The following is a 23147-nucleotide window of genomic DNA, read 5'->3' on the forward strand; positions in this document are numbered from 1 at the left end:
CGTGTTACTGTCCCCATTCCCTGTCCATTTTACTGTCTCCATTCCCCGTCCGTGTTACTGTCTCCATTCCCTGTCCGTGTTACTGTATTCATTCCCTGTCCATGTTACTGTCCCCATTCCCTGTCCGTGTTACTGTCTCCATTCCCTGTCCGTGTTACTGTCTCCATTCCCCGTCCGTGTTACTATCTCCATGCTGTGTCCGTGTTACTGTCCCAATTCCATGTCCGTGTTATTGTCTCCATTCCCTGTCCATGGGACTGTCCCCATTCCCTGTCCGTGTTACTGTCTCCATTCCCTGTCCATGGTACTGTCTCCATTTCCTCTCCGTGTTACTGTCCCCATTCCCTGTCCGTGTTACTGTCCCCATTCCCTGTCCGTCTTACTATCCCCATTCCCTGTCCGTGTTACTGTCCCCATTTCCTGTCCGTGTTATTGTCCCCATTCCCTGTCCGTGCTACTGTCTCCATTCCCTGTCCATGTTATTGTCTCCATTCCCTGTCCGTGGGACTGTCTCCATTCCCTGTCCGTGTTACTGTCTCCAATCCCTGTCTGTGTTACTGTCTCCATTCCCTGTCCGTGTTAGTGTCCACATTCCCTGTCCGTGTTACTGTCTCCATTCCCTGTCCGTGTTACTGTCTCCATTCCCTGTCCGTGTTACTATCTCCATGCTGTGTCCGTGTTACTGTCCCAATTCCGTGTCCGTGTTATTGTCTCCATTCCCTGTCCATGGTACTGTCCCCATTCCCTGTCCGTGTTACTGTCTCCATTCCCTGTCCATGGTACTGTCTCCATTTCCTCTCCGTGTTACTGTCCCCATTCCCTGTCCGTGTTACTGTCCACATTCCCATTCCGTCTTACTATCCCCATTCCCTGTCCGTGTTACTGTCTCCATTCCCTGTCCATGGTACTGTCTCCATTTCCTCTCCGTGTTACTGTCCCCATTTCCTGTCCGTGTTATTGTCCCCATTCCCTGTCCGTCTTACTGTCCCCATTCCCTGTCCGTGTTACTGTCCCCATTCCCTGTCCGTGTTACTGTCTCCATTCCCTGTCCGCATTCCTGTCTCCATTCCCTGTCCGTGTTACTGCCTCTATTCCCTGACCGTGTTATTGCCCCATTCCCTGTCCGTCTTACTGTCCCCATTCCCATTCCGTGTTACTGTCCCCATTCCCTGTCCGTGTTACTGACTCCATTCCCTGTCCGTGTTACTGTCCCCATTCTCTGTCCGTGTTACTGTCTCCATTCACTGTCGTGTTACTGTTTCCATTCCCTGTCCCTGTTACTGTCCCCATTTCCTGTCCATGTTACTAGCTCCATTCCCTGTCCGTGTTACTGTCTCCATTCCCTGTCCTTGTTACTGTCTCCATTCCCTGTCCGTGTTACTGACTCCATTCCCTGTCCGTGTTACTGTCCCCATTCCCTGTCCATGTTACTAGCTCCATTCCCTGTCCGTGTTACTGTCTCCATTCCCTGTCCTTGTTACTGTCTCCATTCCCTGTCCGTGTTATTGTGCACATTCCCTATCCGTGTGACTGACCCCATTCCCTCTCCGTGTTACTGTCTCCATTCCCTGTCCGTGTTACTGTCTTCATTCCCTGTCTGTGTTACTGTCTTCATTCCCTGTCCGTGTTATTGTCTCCATTCCCTGTCCATGGGACTGTCTCCATTCCCTGTCCGTGTTACTGTCTCCATTCCCTGTCCGTCTTACTATCCCCATTCCCTGTCCGTGTTACTGTCTCCATTCCCTGTCCGTGTTACTTTCCCCATTCCCTGTCCGTGTTACTGTCCCCATTCCCTGTCCGTGTTACTGTCCCCATTCCCTATCCGTGTTACTGTCCCCATTCCGTGTCCGTGCTCCTGTCTCCATTCCTTCTCCGTGTTACTTCTCCATTCGCTGTCCGTGTTACTGTCTCCAATCCGTGTCCGTGTTACTGTCCCCATTCCCTGTCCGACTTACTGTCCCCATTCCCAGTCCGTGTTACTGTCCCCATTCCCTGTCCGTGTTACTGTCCCATTCCCTGTCCATGTTACTGTCTCCATGCCCTGTCGGTGTCACAGTCTCCATTCCCTGTTCGTGTTACTGTCTCCATTCCCTGTCCGTGTTACTGTCTCCATTCCCTTTCCGTGTTACTGTCTCCATTCCCTGTCCGTGATACTGTCCCCATTCCCTGTCCGTGTTACTGCCTCCATTCTCTGTCCGTGTTATTGTCCCCATTCCCTGTCCGTCTTACTGTCCCCATTCCCTGTCCGTGTTATTGTCCCCATTCCCTGTCCGTCTTACTGTCCCCATTCCCTGTCCGTGTTACTTTCCCCATTCCCTGTCCATGTTACTGTCTCCATTCCCTGTCATGTTACTGTCTCCATTCCCTGTCCGTGTTACTCTCTCCATTCCCTGTCCGTGTTACTGTCCCCATTCCCTGTCCGTGTTATTGTCCCCATTCCTTGTCCATCTTACTGTCCCCATTCCCTGTCCGTGTTAATGTCCCCATTCCGTGTCTGTGTTATTGTCTCCATTCCCTCTCCGTGGGACTGTCCCCATTCCCTGTCTGTGTTATTGTCTCCATTCCCTGTCCGTGTTACTGTCTCCATTCACTGTCCGTGTTACTGTCCCCATTCCCTGTCCGTGTTACTGTCTCCATTCCCTGTCCGTGTTACTGTCCCCAATCCCTGTCTGTGTTACTGTCTCCATTCCCTGTCCGTGTTACTGTCCCCATTCCCTGTCCGTGTTACTGTCTCCATTCCCTGTCCGTGTTACTGTCTCCATTCCCTGTCCGTGTTACTATCTCCATGCTGTGTCCGTGTTACTGTCCCAATTCCGTGTCCGTGTTATTGTCTCCATTCCCTGTCCATGGGACTGTCCCCATTCCCTGTCCGTGTTACTGTCTCCATTCCCTGTCCATGGTACTGTCTCCATTTCCTGTCCGTGTTACTGTCCCCATTCCCTGTCCGTGTTACTATCCCCATTCCCTGTCCATGTTACTGTGCCCATTCCGTGTCCGTGTTACTGTATTCATTCCCTGTCCGTGCTACTGTCTCCATTCCCTGTCCATGTTATTGTCTCCATTACCTGTCCGTGGGACTGTCTCCATTCCCTGTCCGTGTTACTGTCTCCAATCCCTGCCTGTGTTACTGTCTCCATTCCCTGTCCGTGTTACTGTCCCCATTCCCTGTCCGTGTTACTGTCTCCATTCCCTGTCCGTGTTACTGTCTCCATTCCCCGTCCGTGTTACTATCTCCATGCTGTGTCCGTGTTACTGTCCCAATTCCGTGTCCGTGTTATTGTCTCCATTCCCTGTCCATGGGATTGTCCCCATTCCCTGTCCGTGTTACTGTCTCCATTCCCTGTCCATGGTACTGTCTCCATTTCCTCTCCGTGTTACTGTCCCCATTCCCTGTCCGTGTTACTGTCCCCATTCCCTGTCTGTCTTACTGTCCCCATTCCCTGTCCGTGTTACTGTCCCCGTTTCCTGTCCGTGTTATTGTCCCCATTCCCTGTCCGTGTTGCTGTCTCCATTCCCTGTCCGTGTTACTGTCTCCATTCCCCGTCCGTGTTACTATCTCCATGCTGTGTCCGTGTTACTGTCCCAATTCCGTGTCCATGTTATTGTCTCCATTCCCTGTCCATGGGACTGTCCCCATTCCCTGTCCGTGTTACTGTCTCCATTCCCTGTCCATGGTACTGTCTCCATTTCCTGTCCGTGTTACTGTCCCCATTCCCTGTCCGTGTTACTGTCCCCATTCCCTGTCCATGTTACTGTGCCCATTCCCTGTCCGTGTTACTGTCCCCATTCCGTGTCCGTGTTACTGTATTCATTCCCTGTCCGTGCTACTGTCTCCATTCCCTGTCCGTGTTACTGTCTCCAATCCCTGTCTGTGTTACTGTCTCCATTCCCTGTCCGTGTTAGTGTCCACATTCCCTGTCCGTGTTACTGTCTCCATTCCCTGTCCGTGTTACTGTCTCCATTCCCTGTCCGTGTTACTGTCTCCATTCCCTGTCCGTGTTACTGTCCCCATTCCCTGTCCGTGTTACTGTCTACATTCCCTGTCCATGGTACTGTCTCCATTCCCTGTCCGTGTTACTGTCCCCATTCCCTGTCCGTGTTACTGTCTACATTCCCTGTCCATGGTACTGTCTCCATTTCCTGTCCGTGTTGCTGTCCCCATTCCCTGTCTGTGTTACTGTCTCCATTCCCTCTACGTCTTACTGTACCCATTCCCAGTCCGTGTTACTGTCTCCAATCCCTGTCCGTGTTACTGTCTGCATTCCCTGTCCGTCTTACTATCTCCATTCTGTGTCTGTGTTACTGTCCTAATTCCGTGTCCGTGTTATTGTCTCCATTCCCTGTCCATGGGACTGTCTCCATTCCCTGTCCGTGTTACTGTCTCCATTCCCTGTCCGTCTTACTGTCTCCATTCCCTGTCCGTCTTACTGTCCCCATTCCCTGTCCGTGGGACTGTCCCCATTCCATGTCTGTGTTATTGTCTCCATTCCCTGTCCATGTTACTGTCTCCATTCACTGTCCGTGTTACTGTCCCCATTCCCTGTCCATTTTACTGTCTCCATTCCCCGTCCGTGTTACTGTCTCCATTCCCTGTCCGTGTTACTGTATTCATTCCCTGTCCGTGTTACTGTCCCCATTCCCTGTCCGTGTTACTGTCTCCATTCCCTGTCCGTGTTACTGTCTCCATTCCCCGTCCGTGTTACTATCTCCATGCTGTGTCCGTGTTACTGTCCCAATTCCATGTCCGTGTTATTGTCTCCATTCCCTGTCCATGGGACTGTCCCCATTCCCTGTCCGTGTTACTGTCCCCATTCCCTGTCCATCTTACTATCCCCATTCCCTGTCCGTGTTACTGTCCCCATTTCCTGTCCGTGTTATTGTCCCCATTCCCTGTCCGTGCTACTGTCTCCATTCCCTGTCCATGTTATTGTCTCCATTCCCTGTCCGTGGGACTGTCTCCATTCCCTGTCCGTGTTACTGTCTCCAATCCCTGTCTGTGTTACTGTCTCCATTCCCTGTCCGTGTTAGTGTCCACATTCCCTGTCCGTGTTCCTGTCTCCATTCCCTGTCCGTGTTACTGTCTCCATTCCCTGTCCGTGTTACTATCTCCATGCTGTGTCCGTGTTACTGTCCCAATTCCGTGTCCGTGTTATTGTCTCCATTCCCTGTCCATGGTACTGTCCCCATTCCCTGTCCGTGTTACTGTCTCCATTCCCTGTCCATGGTACTGTCTCCATTTCCTCTCCGTGTTACTGTCCCCATTCCCTGTCCGTGTTACTGTCCCCATTCCCTGACCGTCTTACTATCCCCATTCCCTGTCCGTGTTACTGTCCCCATTTCCTGTCCGTCTTTTTGTCCCCATTCCCTGTCCGTCTTACTGTCCCCATTCCCTGTCCGTGTTACTGTCCCCATTCCCTGTCCGTGTTACTGTCTCCATTCCCTGTCCGCATTCCTGTCTGAATTCCCTGTACGTGTTACTGCCTCTATTCCCTGTCCGTGTTATTGTCCCCATTCCCTGTCCGTCTTACTGTCCCCATTCCCATTCCGTGTTACTGTCCCCATTCCCTGTCCGTGTTACTGACTCCATTCCCTGTCCGTGTTACTGTCCCCATTCTCTGTCCGTGTTACTGTCTCCATTCCCTGTCGTGTTACTGTTTCCATTCCCTGTCCCTGTTACTGTCCCCATTTCCTGTCCATGTTACTAGCTCCATTCCCTGTCCGTGTTACTGTCTCCATTCCCTGTCCTTGTTACTGTCTCCATTCCTTGTCCGTGTTACTGTCCCCATTCCATGTCTGTGTTATGGTCTCCATTCCCTGTCCGTGTTACTGTCCCCATTCCCTGTCCATGTTACTGTCCCCATTCCCTGTCCATGTTACTAGCTCAATTCCCTGTCCGTGTTACTGTCTCCATTCCCTGTCCGTGTTACTGTCTTCATTCCCTGTCTGTGTTACTGTCTTCATTCCCTGTCCGTGTTATTGTCTCCATTCCCTGTCCATGGGACTGTCTCCATTCCCTGTCCCTGTTAATGTCTTCATTCCCTGTCCGCGTTACTGTCTCCATTCCCTGTCCGTGTTACTGTCTCCATTCCCCGTCCGTGTTACTATCTCCATGCTGTGTCCGTGTTACTGTCCCAATTCCGTGTCCGTGTTATTGTCTCCATTCCCTGTCCGTGTTACTGTCTCCATTCAGTGTCCGTGTTACTGTCCCCATTCCCTGTCCATGTTACTGTCTCCATTCCCTGTCCATGGTACTGTCTCCATTTCCTGTCCGTGTTACTGTCCCCATTCCCTGTCCGTGTTACTGTCCCCATTCCCTGTCCATGTTACTGTGCCCATTCCCTTCCATGTTACTGTCCCCATTCTGTGTCCCTGTTACTGTATTCATTCCCTGTCCGTGCTACTGTCTCCATTCCCTTTCCATGTTATTGTCTCCATTCCCTGTCCGTGGGACTGTCTCCATTCCCTGTCCGTGTTACTGTCTCCAATCCCTGTCTGTGTTACTGTCTCCATTCCCTGTCCGTGTTAGTGTCCACATTCCCTGTCCGTGTTACTGTCTACATTCCCTGTCCGTGTTACTGTCTCCATTCCCTGTCCGTGTTATTATCTCCATGCTGTGTCCGTGTTACTGTCCCAATTCCGTGTCCGTGTTATTGTCTCCATTCCCTGTCCATGGGACTGTCCCCATTCCCTGTCCGTGTTACTGTCTCCATTCCCTGTCCATGGTACTGACTCCATTTCCTCTCCGTGTTACTGTCCCCATTCCCTGTCCGTGTTACTGTCCCCATTCCCTGTCCGTCTTACTATCCCCATTCCCTGTCCGTGTTACTGTCCCCATTTCCTGTCCGTGTTATTGTCCCCATTCCCTGTCCGTCTTACTGTCCCCATTCCCTGTCCGTGTTACTGTCCCCATTCCCTGTCCGTGTTACTGTCTCCATTCCCTGTCCGCATTCCTGTCTCCATTCCCTGTACGTGTTACAGCCTCTATTCCCTGACCGTGTTATTGTCCACATTCCCTGTCCGTCTTACTGTCCCCATTCCCATTCCGTGTTACTGTCCCCATTCCCTGTCCGTGTTACTGACTCCATTCCCTGTCCGTGTTACTGTCCCCATTCTCTGTCCGTGTTACTGTCTCCATTCCCTGTCGTGTTACTGTTTCCATTCCCTGTCCCTGTTACTGTCCCCATTTCCTGTCCATGTTACTAGCTCCATTCCCTGTCTGTGTTACTGTCTCCATTCCCTGTCCTTGTTACTGTCTCCATTCCTTGTCCGTGTTACTGTCCCCATTCCATGTCTGTGTTATTGTCTCCATTCCCTGTCCGTGTTACTGTCCCCATTCCCTGTCCATGTTACTGTCCCCATTCCCTGTCCATGTTACTAGCTCCATTCCCTGTCCGTTATACTGTCTCCATTCCCTGTAGGTGTTACTGTCTCCATTCCCTGTCCGTGTTATTGTCCACATTCCCTATCCGTGTGACTGACCCCATTCCCTGTCCGTGTTACTGTCTCCATTCCCTGTCCGTGTTACTGTCTTCATTCCCTGTCTGTGTTACTGTCTTCATTCCCTGTCCGTGTTATTGTCTCCATTCCCTGTCCATGGGACTGTCTCCATTCCCTGTCCGTGTTACTGTCTCAATTCCCTGTCCGTCTTACTGTCCCCATTCCCTGTCCGTGTTACTGTCTCCATTCCCTGTCCGTGTTACTTTCCCCATTCCCTGTCCGTGTTACTGTCCCCATTCCCTGTCCGTGTTACTGTCCCCATTCCCTATCCGTGTTACTGTCCCCATTCCGTGTCCGTGCTCCTGTCTCCATTCCTTGTCCGTGTTACTTCTCCATTCGCTGTCCGTGTTACTGTCTCCAATCCGTGTCCGTGTTACTGTCCCCATTCCCTGTCCGACTTACTGTCCCCATTCCCAGTCCGTGTTACTGTCCCCATTCCCTGTCCGTGTTATTGTCCCCATTCCCTGTCCGTCTTACTGTCCCCATTCCCTGTCCGTGTTACTATCCCCATTCCCTGTCCGTGTTACTGTCTCCATTCCCTGTCCATGTTACTGCCTCCATTCCCTGCCCGTGTTATTGTCCACATTCCCTGTCTGTCTTACTGTCCCCATTCCCTGTCGGTGTTACTGTGTCCATTCCCTGTCCGTGTTACTGTCCCCATTCCATGTCTGTGTTAATGTCTCCATTCCCTGTCCGTGTTACTGTCTCCATTCACTGTCCGTGTTACTATCCCCATTCCCTGTCCGTGTTACTGTCTCCATTCCCTGTCCGTGTTACTGTCCCCATTCCCTGTCCATGTTACTGTCTCCATTCCCTGTCCGTGTTACTGTCTTCATTCCCTGTCCATGTTATTGTCTCCATTCCCTGTCCGTGTTACTGTCTCCATTCCCTGTCCGTGTTACTGTCTCCATTCCCTGTCCGTGTTACTGTCCCCATTCCGTGTCTGTGTTACTGTCCCCATTCCCTGTCCATGTTGCTGTCCCCATTCCCTGTCCGTGTTACTGTCCCCATTCCGTGTCCATGCTCCTGTCTCAATTCCCTGTCCGTGTTATTCTCTCCATTCCCTGTCCGTGTTACTGTCCCTATTCCCTGTCCATGTTACTGTACCCATTCCCTGTCCGTGTTACTCTCCCCATTCCCTGTCATGTTACTGTCTCCATTCCCTGTCCGTGTTACTGTCTCCATTCCCTGTCCGTGTTACTGTCCCCATTCCCTGTCCGTGTTACTGTCCCCATTCCCTGTCCATGTTACTGTCTCCATTCCCTGTCCGTGTTACTGCCTTCATTCCCTGTCTGTGTTACTGTCTTCATTCCCTGTCCGTGTTATTGTCCCCATTCCCTATCTGTGTTACTGTCTTCATTCCCTGTCCGTGTTATTGTCTCCATTCCCTGTCCATGGGGCTGTCTCCATTCCCTGTCCGTGTTACTGTCTCCATTCCCTGTCCGTGTTACTGTCTCCATTCCCTGTCCGTGTTACTGTCCCCATTCCCTGTCCGTCTTACTGTCCGCATTCCCTGTCCGTGTTACTAGCCGCATTCCCTGTCCGTGTTACTGTCTCCATTCCCTGTCCGTGATACTGTCTCCATTCCCTGTCCGTGTTACTGCCTCCATTCCCTGTCCGTGTTATTGTCCCCATTCCCTGTCCGTGATACTGTCTCCATTCCCTGTCCGTGTTACTGCCTCCATTCCCTGTCCGTGTTACTGTCCTCATTCCCTGTCCGTGTTACTGTCCCCATTCCCTGTCCGTCTTACTGTCTCCATTCCCTGTCTTTGTTACGGTCTCCATTCCCTGTCCATGTTACTGTCCCCATTGCCTGTCCGTGTTACTGTCTCCATTCCCTATCCGTGTTATTGTCCCCATTCCCTGTCCGTGTTACTGTCGCCATTCCATGTCTGTGTTACGGTACCCATTCCCTGTCCATGTTACTGTCCCCATTCCCAGTCCGTTTTACTGTCCCGATTCACTGTCCGTGTTATTGTCTCCATTCCCTGTCTGTGTTACTGTCCCCATTCCCTGTCCATCTTACTGTCTCCATTCCCTGTACGTGTTACTGTCCCCATTCTATGTTCGTGTTACTGTCTCCATTCCCTGTCCCCATTCCCTGTCCGTGTTACTGTCCCCATTCCCAGTCCGTTTTACTGTCCCGATTCACTGTCCGTGTTATTGTCTCCATTCCCTGTCCGTGATACTGTCTCCATTCCCTGTCCGTGTTACTGCCTCCATTCCCTGTCCGTGTTATTGTCCCCATTCCCTGTCCGTCGTACTGTCCTCATTCCCTGTCCGTGTTACTGTCCCCATTCCCTGTCCGTCTTACTGTCTCCATTCCCTGTCTTTGTTACGGTCTCCATTCCCTGTCCATGTTACTGTCCCCATTGCCTGTCCGTGTTACTGTCTCCATTCCCTATCCGTGTTATTGTCCCCATTCCCTGTCCGTGTTACTGTCGCCATTCCATGTCTGTGTTACGGTACCCATTCCCTGTCCATGTTACTCTCCCCATTCCCAGTCCGTTTTACTGTCCCGATTCACTGTCCGTGTTACTGTCTCCATTCCCTATCCGTGTTATTGTCCCCATTCCCTGTCCATGTTACTGTCGCCATTCCATATCTGTGTTACGGTACCCATTCCCTGTCCATGTTACTGTCCCCATTCCCAGTCCGTTTTACTGTCCCGATTCACTGTCCGTGTTATTGTCTCCATTCCCTGTCCGTGTTACTGTCCCCATTCCCTGTCCGTCTTACTGTCTCCATTCCCTGTCCGTGTTACTGTCCCCATTCTATGTTCGTGTTACTGTCTCCATTCCCTGTCCCCATTCCCTGTCCGTGTTACTGTCTCCATTCCATGTCCGTGTTATGATCTCCATTCTGTGTCCATGTTCCTGTCCCAATTCCGTGTCCGTGTTATTGTCTCCATTCCCTGTCCATGGTACTGTCTCCATTTCCTGTCCGTGTTACTGCCCCCATTCCCTGTCCGTGTTATTGTCTCCATTCCCTCTCCGTAAGACTGTCCCCATTCCCTGTCCGTGTTACTGTCTCCATTCCCTGTCCGTGTTGCTGTCTCCATTCCCTGTCCGTGTTACTGTCCCTATTCCGTGTCTGTGTTGTTGTCTCCATTCCCTGTCCGTGTTACTGTCTCCATTCAGTGTCCGTGTTACTGTCCCCATTCCCTGTCCGTGTTACGGTCTCCATTCCCTGTCCGTGTTACTGTCCCCATTCCCTGTCCATGTTACTGTCTCCATTCCCTGTCCATGTTACTGTCTCCATTCCCTGTCCGTGTTACTGTCTTCATTCCCTGTCCGTGCTACTGTCTCCATTCCCTGTCCGTGCTACTGTGTCCATTCCCTGTCCGTGTTATTGTCTCCATTCCCTGTCCATGGGACTGTCTCCATTCCCTGTCAGTGTTACTGTCTCCAATCCCTGTCCGTGTTACTGTCTCCATTCCCTGTCCGTGTTACTGTCCCCATTCCCTGTCCGTTTTACTGTCTGCATTCCCTGTCCGTGTTACTGTCTCAATTCCCTGTCCGTGTTACTATCTCCATTCTGTGTCCGTGTTACTGTCCCAATTCCGTGTCCGTGTTACTGTCCCCATTCCCTGTCCGTGTTTCTGTCTCCATTCCCTGTACGTGTTACTGTCTCCATTTCCTGTCCGTGTTACTGTCCCCATTCCCTGTCCGTGTTACTGTCCCCATTCCCTGTCCATGTTACTGTCCCCATTCCCTTTCCGTGTTACTGTCCCATTCCCTGTCCGTGTTACTGTCTCCATTCCCTGTCCGTGTTACTGTCCCCATTCTCTGTCCGTGTTACTGTCTCCATTCCCTTTCCGTGTTACTGTCTCCATTCCCTGTCCGTGTTACTGTCTCCATTCCCTGTCCGTGTTACTGTCCCCATTCCGTGTCTGTGTTACTGTCCCCATTCCCTGTCCATGTTGCTGTCCCCATTCCCTGTCCGTGTTACTGTCCCCATTCCGTGTCCATGCTCCTGTCTCAATTCCCTGTCCGTGTTATTCTCTCCATTCCCTGTCCGTGTTACTGTCCCTATTCCCTGTCCATGTTACTGTACCCATTCCCTGTCCGTGTTACTCTCCCCATTCCCTGTCATGTTACTGTCTCCATTCCCTGTCCGTGTTACTGTCTCCATTCCCTGTCCGTGTTACTGTCCCCATTCCCTGTCCGTGTTACTGTCCCCATTCCCTGTCCATGTTACTGTCTCCATTCCCTGTCCGTGTTACTGCCTTCATTCCCTGTCTGTGTTACTGTCTTCATTCCCTGTCCGTGTTATTGTCCCCATTCCCTATCTGTGTTACTGTCTTCATTCCCTGTCCGTGTTATTGTCTCCATTCCCTGTCCATGGGGCTGTCTCCATTCCCTGTCCGTGTTACTGTCTCCATTCCCTGTCCGTGTTACTGTCTCCATTCCCTGTCCGTGTTACTGTCCCCATTCCCTGTCCGTCTTACTGTCCGCATTCCCTGTCCGTGTTACTAGCCGCATTCCCTGTCCGTGTTACTGTCTCCATTCCCTGTCCGTGATACTGTCTCCATTCCCTGTCCGTGTTACTGCCTCCATTCCCTGTCCGTGTTATTGTCCCCATTCCCTGTCCGTCGTACTGTCCTCATTCCCTGTCCGTGTTACTGTCCCCATTCCCTGTCCGTCTTACTGTCTCCATTCCCTGTCTTTGTTACGGTCTCCACTCCCTGTCCATGTTACTGTCCCCATTGCCTGTCCGTGTTACTGTCTCCATTCCCTATCCGTGTTATTGTCCTCATTCCCTGTCCGTGTTACTGTCGCCATTCCATGTCTGTGTTACGGTACCCATTCCCTGTCCATGTTACTGTCCCCATTCCCAGTCCGTTTTACTGTCCCGATTCACTGTCCGTGTTATTGTCTCCATTCCCTGTCCGTGTTACTGTCCCCATTCCCTGTCCATCTTACTGTCTCCATTCCCTGTCCGTGTTACTGTCCCCATTCTATGTTCGTGTTACTGTCTCCATTCCCTGTCCCCATTCCCTGTCTGTGTTACTGTCCCCATTCCCAGTCCGTTTTACTGTCCCGATTCACTGTCCGTGTTATTGTCTCCATTCCCTGTCCGTGATACTGTCTCCATTCCCTGTCCGTGTTACTGCCTCCATTCCCTGTCCGTGTTATTGTCCCCATTCCCTGTCCGTCGTACTGTCCTCATTCCCTGTCCGTGTTACTGTCCCCATTCCCTGTCCGTCTTACTGTCTCCATTCCCTGTCTTTGTTACGGTCTCCATTCCCTGTCCATGTTACTGTCCCCATTGCCTGTCCGTGTTACTGTCTCCATTCCCTATCCGTGTTATTGTCCCCATTCCCTGTCCGTGTTACTGTCGCCATTCCATGTCTGTGTTACGGTACCCATTCCCTGTCCATGTTACTGTCCCCATTCCCAGTCCGTTTTACTGTCCCGATTCACTGTCCGTGTTACTGTCTCCATTCCCTATCCGTGTTATTGTCCCCATTCCCTGTCCATGTTACTGTCGCCATTCCATATCTGTGTTACGGTACCCATTCCCTGTCCATGTTACTGTCCCCATTCCCAGTCCGTTTTACTGTCCCGATTCACTGTCCGTGTTATTGTCTCCATTCCCTGTCCGTGTTACTGTCCCCATTCCCTGTCCGTCTTACTGTCTCCATTCCCTGTCCGTGTTACTGTCCCCATTCTATGTTCGTGTTACTGTCTCCATTCCCTGTCCCCATTCCCTGTCCGTGTTACTGTCTCCATTCCATGTCCGTGTTATGATCTCCATTCTGTGTCCGTGTTCCTGTCCCAATTCCGTGTCCGTGTTATTGTCTCCATTCCCTGTCCATGGTACTGTCTCCATTTCCTGTCCGTGTTACTGCCCCCATTCCCTGTCCGTGTTATTGTCTCCATTCCCTCTCCGTAAGACTGTCCCCATTCCCTGTCCGTGTTACTGTCTCCATTCCCTGTCCGTGTTGCTGTCTCCATTCCCTGTCCGTGTTACTGTCCCTATTCCGTGTCTGTGTTATTGTCTCCATTCCCTGTCCGTGTTACTGTCTCCATTCAGTGTCCGTGTTACTGTCCCCATTCCCTGTCCGTGTTACGGTCTCCATTCCCTGTCCGTGTTACTGTCCCCATTCCCTGTCCATGTTACTGTCTCCATTCCCTGTCCATGTTACTGTCTCCATTCCCTGTCCGTGTTACTGTCTTCATTCCCTGTCCATGCTACTGTCTCCATTCCCTGTCCGTGCTACTGTCTCCATTCCCTGTCCGTGTTATTGTCTCCATTCCCTGTCCATGGGACTGTCTCCATTCCCTGTCAGTTTTACTGTCTCCAATCCCTGTCCGTGTTACTGTCTCCATTCCCTGTCCGTGTTACTGTCCCCATTCCCTGTCCGTTTTACTGTCTGCATTCCCTGTCCGTGTTACTGTCTCAATTCCCTGTCCGTGTTACTATCTCCATTCTGTGTCCGTGTTACTGTCCCAATTCCGTGTCCGTGTTACTGTCCCCATTCCCTGTCCGTGTTTCTGTCTCCATTCCCTGTAGGTGTTACTGTCTCCATTCCCTGTCATGTTACTGTCTCCATTCCCTGTCCGTGTTACTCTCTCCATTCCCTGTCCGTGTTACTGTCCCCATTCCCTGTCCGTGTTATTGTCCCCATTCCTTGTCCATCTTACTGTCCCCATTCCCTGTCCGTGTTAATGTCCCCATTCCGTGTCTGTGTTATTGTCTCCATTCCCTCTCCGTGGGACTGTCCCCATTCCCTGTCTGTGTTATTGTCTCCATTCCCTGTCCGTGTTACTGTCTCCATTCACTGTCCGTGTTACTGTCCCCATTCCCTGTCCGTGTTACTGTCTCCATTCCCTGTCCGTGTTACTGTCTCCAATCCCTGTCTGTGTTACTGTCTCCATTCCCTGTCCGTGTTACTGTCCCCATTCCCTGTCCGTGTTACTGTCTCCATTCCCTGTCCGTGTTACTGTCTCCATTCCCTGTCCGTGTTACTATCTCCATGCTGTGTCCGTGTTACTGTCCCAATTCCGTGTCCGTGTTATTGTCTCCATTCCCTGTCCATGGGACTGTCCCCATTCCCTGTCCGTGTTACTGTCTCCATTCCCTGTCCATGGTACTGTCTCCATTTCCTGTCCGTGTTACTGTCCCCATTCCCTGTCCGTGTTACTATCCCCATGCCCTGTCCATGTTACTGTGCCCATTCCGTGTCCGTGTTACTGTATTCATTCCCTGTCCGTGCTACTGTCTCCATTCCCTGTCCATGTTATTGTCTCCATTACCTGTCCGTGGGACTGTCTCCATTCCCTGTCCGTGTTACTGTCTCCAATCCCTGCCTGTGTTACTGTCTCCATTCCCTGTCCGTGTTACTGTCCCCATTCCCTGTCCGTGTTACTGTCTCCATTCCCTGTCCGTGTTACTGTCTCCATTCCCCGTCCGTGTTACTATCTCCATGCTGTGTCCGTGTTACTGTCCCAATTCCGTGTCCGTGTTATTGTCTCCATTCCCTGTCCATGGGATTGTCCCCATTCCCTATCCGTGTTACTGTCTCCATTCCCTGTCCATGGTACTGTCTCCATTTCCTCTCCGTGTTACTGTCCCCATTCCCTGTCCGTGTTACTGTCCCCATTCCCTGTCCGTCTTACTGTCCCCATTCCCTGTCCGTGTTACTGTCCCCGTTTCCTGTCCGTGTTATTGTCCCCATTCCCTGTCCGTGTTGCTGTCTCCATTCCCTGTCCGTGTTACTGTCTCCATTCCCCGTCCGTGTTACTATCTCCATGCTGTGTCCGTGTTACTGTCCCAATTCCGTGTCCGTGTTATTGTCTCCATACCCTGTCCATGGGACTGTCCCCATTCCCTGTCCGTGTTACTGTCTCCATTCCCTGTCCATGGTACTGTCTCCATTTCCTGTCCGTGTTACTGTCCCCATTCCCTGTCCGTGTTACTGTCCCCATTCCCTGTCCATGTTACTGTGCCCATTCCCTGTCCGTGTTACTGTCCCCATTCCGTGTCCGTGTTACTGTATTCATTCCCTGTCCGTGCTACTGTCTCCATTCCCTGTCCGTGTTACTGTCTCCAATCCCTGTCTGTGTTACTGTCTCCATTCCCTGTCCGTGTTAGTGTCCACATTCCCTGTCCGTGTTACTGTCTCCATTCCCTGTCCGTGTTACTGTCTCAATTCCCTGTCCGTGTTACTATCTCCATTCTGTGTCCGTGTTACTGTCCCAATTCCGTGTCCGTGTTACTGTCCCCATTCCCTGTCCGTGTTTCTGTCTCCATTCCCTGTACGTGTTACTGTCTCCATTCCCTGTCATGTTACTGTCTCCATTCCCTGTCCGTGTTACTCTCTCCATTCCCTGTCCGTGTTACTGTCCCCATTCCCTGTCCGTGTTATTGTCCCCATTCCTTGTCCATCTTACTGTCCCCATTCCCTGTCCGTGTTAATGTCCCCATTCCGTGTCTGTGTTATTGTCTCCATTCCCTCTCCGTGGGACTGTCCCCATTCCCTGTCTGTGTTATTGTCTCCATTCCCTGTCCGTGTTACTGTCTCCATTCACTGTCCGTGTTACTGTCCCCATTCCCTGTCCGTGTTACTGTCTCCATTCCCTGTCCGTGTTACTGTCTCCAATCCCTGTCTGTGTTACTGTCTCCATTCCCTGTCCGTGTTACTGTCCCCATTCCCTGTCCGTGTTACTGTCTCCATTCCCTGTCCGTGTTACTGTCTCCATTCCCTGTCCGTGTTACTATCTCCATGCTGTGTCCGTGTTACTGTCCCAATTCCGTGTCCGTGTTATTGTCTCCATTCCCTGTCCATGGGACTGTCCCCATTCCCTGTCCGTGTTACTGTCTCCATTCCCTGTCCATGGTACTGTCTCCATTTCCTGTCCGTGTTACTGTCCCCATTCCCTGTCCGTGTTACTATCCCCATGCCCTGTCCATGTTACTGTGCCCATTCCGTGTCCGTGTTACTGTATTCATTCCCTGTCCGTGCTACTGTCTCCATTCCCTGTCCATGTTATTGTCTCCATTACCTGTCCGTGGGACTGTCTCCATTCCCTGTCCGTGTTACTGTCTCCAATCCCTGCCTGTGTTACTGTCTCCATTCCCTGTCCGTGTTACTGTCCCCATTCCCTGTCCGTGTTACTGTCTCCATTCCCTGTCCGTGTTACTGTCTCCATTCCCCGTCCGTGTTACTATCTCCATGCTGTGTCCGTGTTACTGTCCCAATTCCGTGTCCGTGTTATTGTCTCCATTCCCTGTCCATGGGATTGTCCCCATTCCCTGTCCGTGTTACTGTCTCCATTCCCTGTCCATGGTACTGTCTCCATTTCCTCTCCGTGTTACTGTCCCCATTCCCTGTCCGTGTTACTGTCCCCATTCCCTGTCCGTCTTACTGTCCCCATTCCCTGTCCGTGTTACTGTCCCCGTTTCCTGTCCGTGTTATTGTCCCCATTCCCTGTCCGTGTTGCTGTCTCCATTCCCTGTCCGTGTTACTGTCTCCATTCCCCGTCCGTGTTACTATCTCCATGCTGTGTCCGTGTTACTGTCCCAATTCCGTGTCCGTGTTATTGTCTCCATACCCTGTCCATGGGACTGTCCCCATTCCCTGTCCGTGTTACTGTCTCCATTCCCTGTCCATGGTACTGTCTCCATTTCCTGTCCGTGTTACTGTCCCCATTCCCTGTCCGTGTTACTGTCCCCATTCCCTGTCCATGTTACTGTGCCCATTCCCTGTCCGTGTTACTGTCCCCATTCCGTGTCCGTGTTACTGTATTCATTCCCTGTCCGTGCTACTGTCTCCATTCCCTGTCCGTGTTACTGTCTCCAATCCCTGTCTGTGTTACTGTCTCCATTCCCTGTCCGTGTTAGTGTCCACATTCCCTGTCCGTGTTACTGTCTCCATTCCCTGTCCGTGTTACTGTCTCCATTCCCTGTCCGTGTTACTGTCTCCATTCCCTGTCCGTGTTACTGTCCCCATTCCCTGTCCGTGTTACTGTCTACATTCCCTGTCCATGGTACTGTCTCCATTCCCTGTCCGTGTTACTGTCCCCATTCCCTGTCCGTGTTACTGTCTACATTCCCTGTCCATGGTACTGTCTCCATTTCCTGTCCGTGTTGCTGTTCCCATTCCCTGTCTGTGTTACTGTCTCCATTCCCTCTACGTCTTACTGTACCCATTCCCAGTCCGTGTTACTGTCTCCAATCCCTGTCCGTGTTACTGTCTGCATTCCCTGTCCGTCTTACTATCTCCATTCTGTGTCTGTGTTACTGTCCTAATTCCGTGTCCGTGTTATTGTCTCCATTCCCTGTCCATGGGACTGTCTCCATTCCCTGTCCGTGTTACTGTCTCCATTCCCTGTCCGTCTTACTGTCCCCATTCCCTGTCCGTGTTACTGTCTCCATTCCCTGTCCGTCTTACTGTCCCCATTCCCTGTCCGTGGGACTGTCCCCATTCCATGTCTGTGTTATTGTCTCCATTCCCTGTCCATGTTACTGTCTCCATTCACTGTCCGTGTTACTGTCCCCATTCCCTGTCCATTTTACTGTCTCCATTTCCCGTCCGTGTTACTGTCTCCATTCCCTGTCCGTGTTACTGTATTCATTCCCTGTCCGTGTTACTGTCCCCATTCCCTGTCCGTGTTACTGTCTCCATTCCCTGTCCGTGTTACTGTCTCCATTCCCCGTCCGTGTTACTATCTCCATGCTGTGTCCGTGTTACTGTCCCAATTCCATGTCCGTGTTATTGTCTCCATTCCCTGTCCATGGGACTGTCCCCATTCCCTGTCCGTGTTACTGTCCCCATTCCCTGTCCGTCTTACTATCCCCATTCCCTGTCCGTGTTACTGTCCCCATTTCCTGTCCGTGTTATTGTCCCCATTCCCTGTCCGTGCTACTGTCTCCATTCCCTGTCCATGTTATTGTCTCCATTCCCTGTCCGTGGGACTGTCTCCATTCCCTGTCCGTGTTACTGTCTCCAATCCCTGTCTGTGTTACTGTCTCCATTCCCTGTCCGTGTTAGTGTCCACATTCCCTGTCCGTGTTACTGTCTCCATTCCCTGTCCGTGTTACTGTCTCCATTCCCTGTCCGTGTTACTATCTCCATGCTGTGTCCGTGTTACTGTCCCAATTCCGTGTCCGTGTTATTGTCTCCATTCCCTGTCCATGGTACTGTCCCCATTCCCTGTCCGTGTTACTGTCTCCATTCCCTGTCCATGGTACTGTCTCCATTTCCTCTCCGTGTTACTGTCCCCATTCCCTGTCCGTGTTACTGTCCCCATTCCCTGACCGTCTTACTATCCCCATTCCCTGTCCGTGTTACTGTCCCCATTTCCTGTCCGTCTTTTTGTCCCCATTCCCTGTCCGTCTTACTGTCCCCATTCCCTGTCCGTGTTACTGTCCCCATTCCCTGTCCGTGTTACTGTCTCCATTCCCTGTCCGCATTCCTGTCTGAATTCCCTGTACGTGTTACTGCCTCTATTCCCTGTCCGTGTTATTGTCCCCATTCCCTGTCCGTCTTACTGTCCCCATTCCCATTCCGTGTTACTGTCCCCATTCCCTGTCCGTGTTACTGACTCCATTCCCTGTCCGTGTTACTGTCCCCATTCTCTGTCCGTGTTACTGTCTCCATTCCCTGTCGTGTTACTGTTTCCATTCCCTGTCCCTGTTACTGTCCCCATTTCCTGTCCATGTTACTAGCTCCATTCCCTGTCCGTGTTACTGTCTCCATTCCCTGTCCTTGTTACTGTCTCCATTCCTTGTCCGTGTTACTGTCCCCATTCCATGTCTGTGTTATGGTCTCCATTCCCTGTCCGTGTTACTGTCCCCATTCCCTGTCCATGTTACTGTCCCCATTCCCTGTCCATGTTACTAGCTCAATTCCCTGTCCGTGTTACTGTCTCCATTCCCTGTCCGTGTTACTGTCTTCATTCCCTGTCTGTGTTACTGTCTTCATTCCCTGTCCGTGTTATTGTCTCCATTCCCTGTCCATGGGACTGTCTCCATTCCCTGTCCCTGTTAATGTCTTCATTCCCTGTCCGCGTTACTGTCTCCATTCCCTGTCCGTGTTACTGTCTCCATTCCCCGTCCGTGTTACTATCTCCATGCTGTGTCCGTGTTACTGTCCCAATTCCGTGTCCGTGTTATTGTCTCCATTCCCTGTCCGTGTTACTGTCTCCATTCAGTGTCCGTGTTACTGTCCCCATTCCCTGTCCATGTTACTGTCTCCATTCCCTGTCCATGGTACTGTCTCCATTTCCTGTCCGTGTTACTGTCCCCATTCCCTGTCCGTGTTACTGTCCCCATTCCCTGTCCATGTTACTGTGCCCATTCCCTTCCATGTTACTGTCCCCATTCCGTGTCCGTGTTACTGTATTCATTCCCTGTCCGTGCTACTGTCTCCATTCCCTTTCCATGTTATTGTCTCCATTCCCTGTCCGTGGGACTGTCTCCATTCCCTGTCCGTGTTACTGTCTCCAATCCCTGTCTGTGTTACTGTCTCCATTCCCTGTCCGTGTTAGTGTCCACATTCCCTGTCCGTGTTACTGTCTACATTCCCTGTCCGTGTTATTGTCTCCATTCCCTGTCCGTGTTACTGTCTCCATTCAGTGTCCGTGTTACTGTCCCCATTCCCTGTCCATGTTACTGTCTCCATTCCCTGTCCATGGTACTGTCTCCATTTCCTGTCCGTGTTACTGTCCCCATTCCCTGTCCGTGTTACTGTCCCCATTCCCTGTCCATGTTACTGTGCCCATTCCCTTCCATGTTACTGTCCCCATTCCGTGTCCGTGTTACTGTATTCATTCCCTGTCCGTCTTACTGTCCCCATTCCCATTCCGTGTTACTGTCCCCATTCCCTGTCCGTGTTACTGACTCCATAACCTGTCCGTGTTACTGTCCCCATTCTCTGTCCGTGTTACTGTCTCCATTCCCTGTCGTGTTACTGTTTCCATTCCCTGTCCCTGTTACTGTCCCCATTTCCTGTCCATGTTACTAGCTCCATTCCCTGTCTGTGTTACTGTCTCCATTCCCTGTCCTTGTTACTGTCTCCATTCCTTGTCCGTGTTACTGTCCCCATTCCATGTCTGTGTTATTGTCTCCATTCCCTGTCCGTGTTACTGTCCCCATTCCCTGTCCATGTTACTGTCCCCATTCCCTGTCCATGTTACTAGCTCCATTCCCTGTCCGTTATACTGTCTCCATTCCCTGTAGGTGTTACTGTCTCCATTCCCTGTCCGTGTTATTGTCCACATTCCCTATCCGTGTGACTGACCCCATTCCCTGTCCGTGTTACTGTCTCCATTCCCTGTCCGTGTTACTGTCTTCATTCCCTGTCTGTGTTACTGTCTTCATTCCCTGTCCGTGTTATTGTCTCCATTCCCTGTCCATGGGACTGTCTCCATTCCCTGTCCGTGTTACTGTCTCCATTCCCTGTCCGTCTTACTGTCCCCATTCCCTGTCCGTGTTACTGTCTCCATTCCCTGTCCGTGTTACTTTCCCCATTCCCTGTCCGTGTTACTGTCCCCATTCCCTGTCCGTGTTACTTTCCCCATTCCCTATCCGTGTTACTGTCCCCATTCCGTGTCCGTGCTCCTGTCTCCATTCCTTGTCCGTGTTACTTCTCCATTCGCTGTCCGTGTTACTGTCTCCAATCCGTGTCCGTGTTACTGTCCCCATTCCCTGTCCGACTTACTGTCCCCATTCCCAGTCCGTGTTACTGTCCCCATTCCCTGTCCGTGTTATTGTCCCCATTCCCTGTCCGTCTTACTGTCCCCATTCCCTGTCCGTGTTACTATCCCCATTCCCTGTCCGTGTTACTGTCTCCATTCCCTGTCCATGTTACTGCCTCCATTCCCTGCCCGTGTTATTGTCCACATTCCCTGTCTGTCTTACTGTCCCCATTCCCTGTCGGTGTTACTGTGTCCATTCCCTGTCCGTGTTACTGTCCCCATTCCATGTCTGTGTTAATGTCTCCATTCCCTGTCCGTGTTACTGTCTCCATTCACTGTCCGTGTTACTATCCCCATTCCCTGTCCGTGTTACTGTCTCCATTCCCTGTCCGTGTTACTGTCCCCATTCCCTGTCCATGTTACTGTCTCCATTCCCTGTCCGTGTTACTGTCTTCATTCCCTGTCCATGTTATTGTCTCCATTCCCTGTCCGTGTTACTGTCTCCATTCCCTGTCCGTGTTACTGTCTCCATTCCCTGTCCGTGTTACTGTCCCCATAACATGTCTGTGTTACTGTCCCCATTCCCTGTCCATGTTGCTGTCCCCATTCCCTGTCCGTGTTACTGTCCCCATTCCGTGTCCATGCTCCTGTCTCAATTCCCTGTCCGTGTTATTCTCTCCATTCCCTGTCCGTGTTACTGTCCCTATTCCCTGTCCATGTTACTGTACCCATTCCCTGTCCGTGTTACTCTCCCCATTCCCTGTCATGTTACTGTCTCCATTCCCTGTCCGTGTTACTGTCTCCATTCCCTGTCCGTGTTACTGTCCCCATTCCCTGTCCGTGTTACTGTCCCCATTCCCTGTCCATGTTACTGTCTCCATTCCCTGTCCGTGTTACTGCCTTCATTCCCTGTCTGTGTTACTGTCTTCATTCCCTGTCCGTGTTATTGTCCCCATTCCCTATCTGTGTTACTGTCTTCATTCCCTGTCCGTGTTATTGTCTCCATTCCCTGTCCATGGGGCTGTCTCCATTCCCTGTCCGTGTTACTGTCTCCATTCCCTGTCCGTGTTACTGTCTCCATTCCCTGTCCGTGTTACTGTCCCCATTCCCTGTCCGTCTTACTGTCCGCATTCCCTGTCCGTGTTACTAGCCGCATTCCCTGTCCGTGTTACTGTCTCCATTCCCTGTCCGTGATACTGTCTCCATTCCCTGTCCGTGTTACTGCCTCCATTCCCTGTCCGTGTTATTGTCCCCATTCCCTGTCCGTCGTACTGTCCTTATTCCCTGTCCGTGTTACTGTCCCCATTCACTGTCCGTCTTACTGTCTCCATTCCCTGTCTTTGTTACGGTCTCCATTCCCTGTCCATGTTACTGTCCCCATTGCCTGTCCGTGTTACTGTCTCCATTCCCTATCCGTGTTATTGTCCCCATTCCCTGTCCGTGTTACTGTCGCCATTCCATGTCTGTGTTACGGTACCCATTCCCTGTCCATGTTACTGTCCCCATTCCCAGTCCGTTTTACTGTCCCGATTCACTGTCCGTGTTATTGTCTCCATTCCCTGTCTGTGTTACTGTCCCCATTCCCTGTCCATCTTACTGTCTCCATTCCCTGTCCGTGTTACTGTCCCCATTCTATGTTCGTGTTACTGTCTCCATTCCCTGTCCCCATTCCCTGTCCGTGTTACTGTCTCCATTCCCAGTCCGTTTTACTGTCCCGATTCACTGTCCGTGTTATTGTCTCCATTCCCTGTCCGTGATACTGTCTCCATTCCCTGTCCGTGTTACTGCCTCCATTCCCTGTCCGTGTTATTGTCCCCATTCCCTGTCCGTCGTACTGTCCTCATTCCCTGTCCGTGTTACTATCCCCATTCCCTGTCCGTCTTACTGTCTCCATTCCCTGTCTTTGTTACGGTCTCCATTCCCTGTCCATGTTACTGTCCCCATTGCCTGTCCGTGTTACTGTCTCCATTCCCTATCCGTGTTATTGTCCCCATTCCCTGTCCG

The sequence above is a fragment of the Pristiophorus japonicus genome, unplaced genomic scaffold, assembly GCF_044704955.1.
Source record: "Pristiophorus japonicus isolate sPriJap1 unplaced genomic scaffold, sPriJap1.hap1 HAP1_SCAFFOLD_373, whole genome shotgun sequence".
NCBI classification, from domain to species: domain Eukaryota; kingdom Metazoa; phylum Chordata; class Chondrichthyes; family Pristiophoridae; genus Pristiophorus; species Pristiophorus japonicus.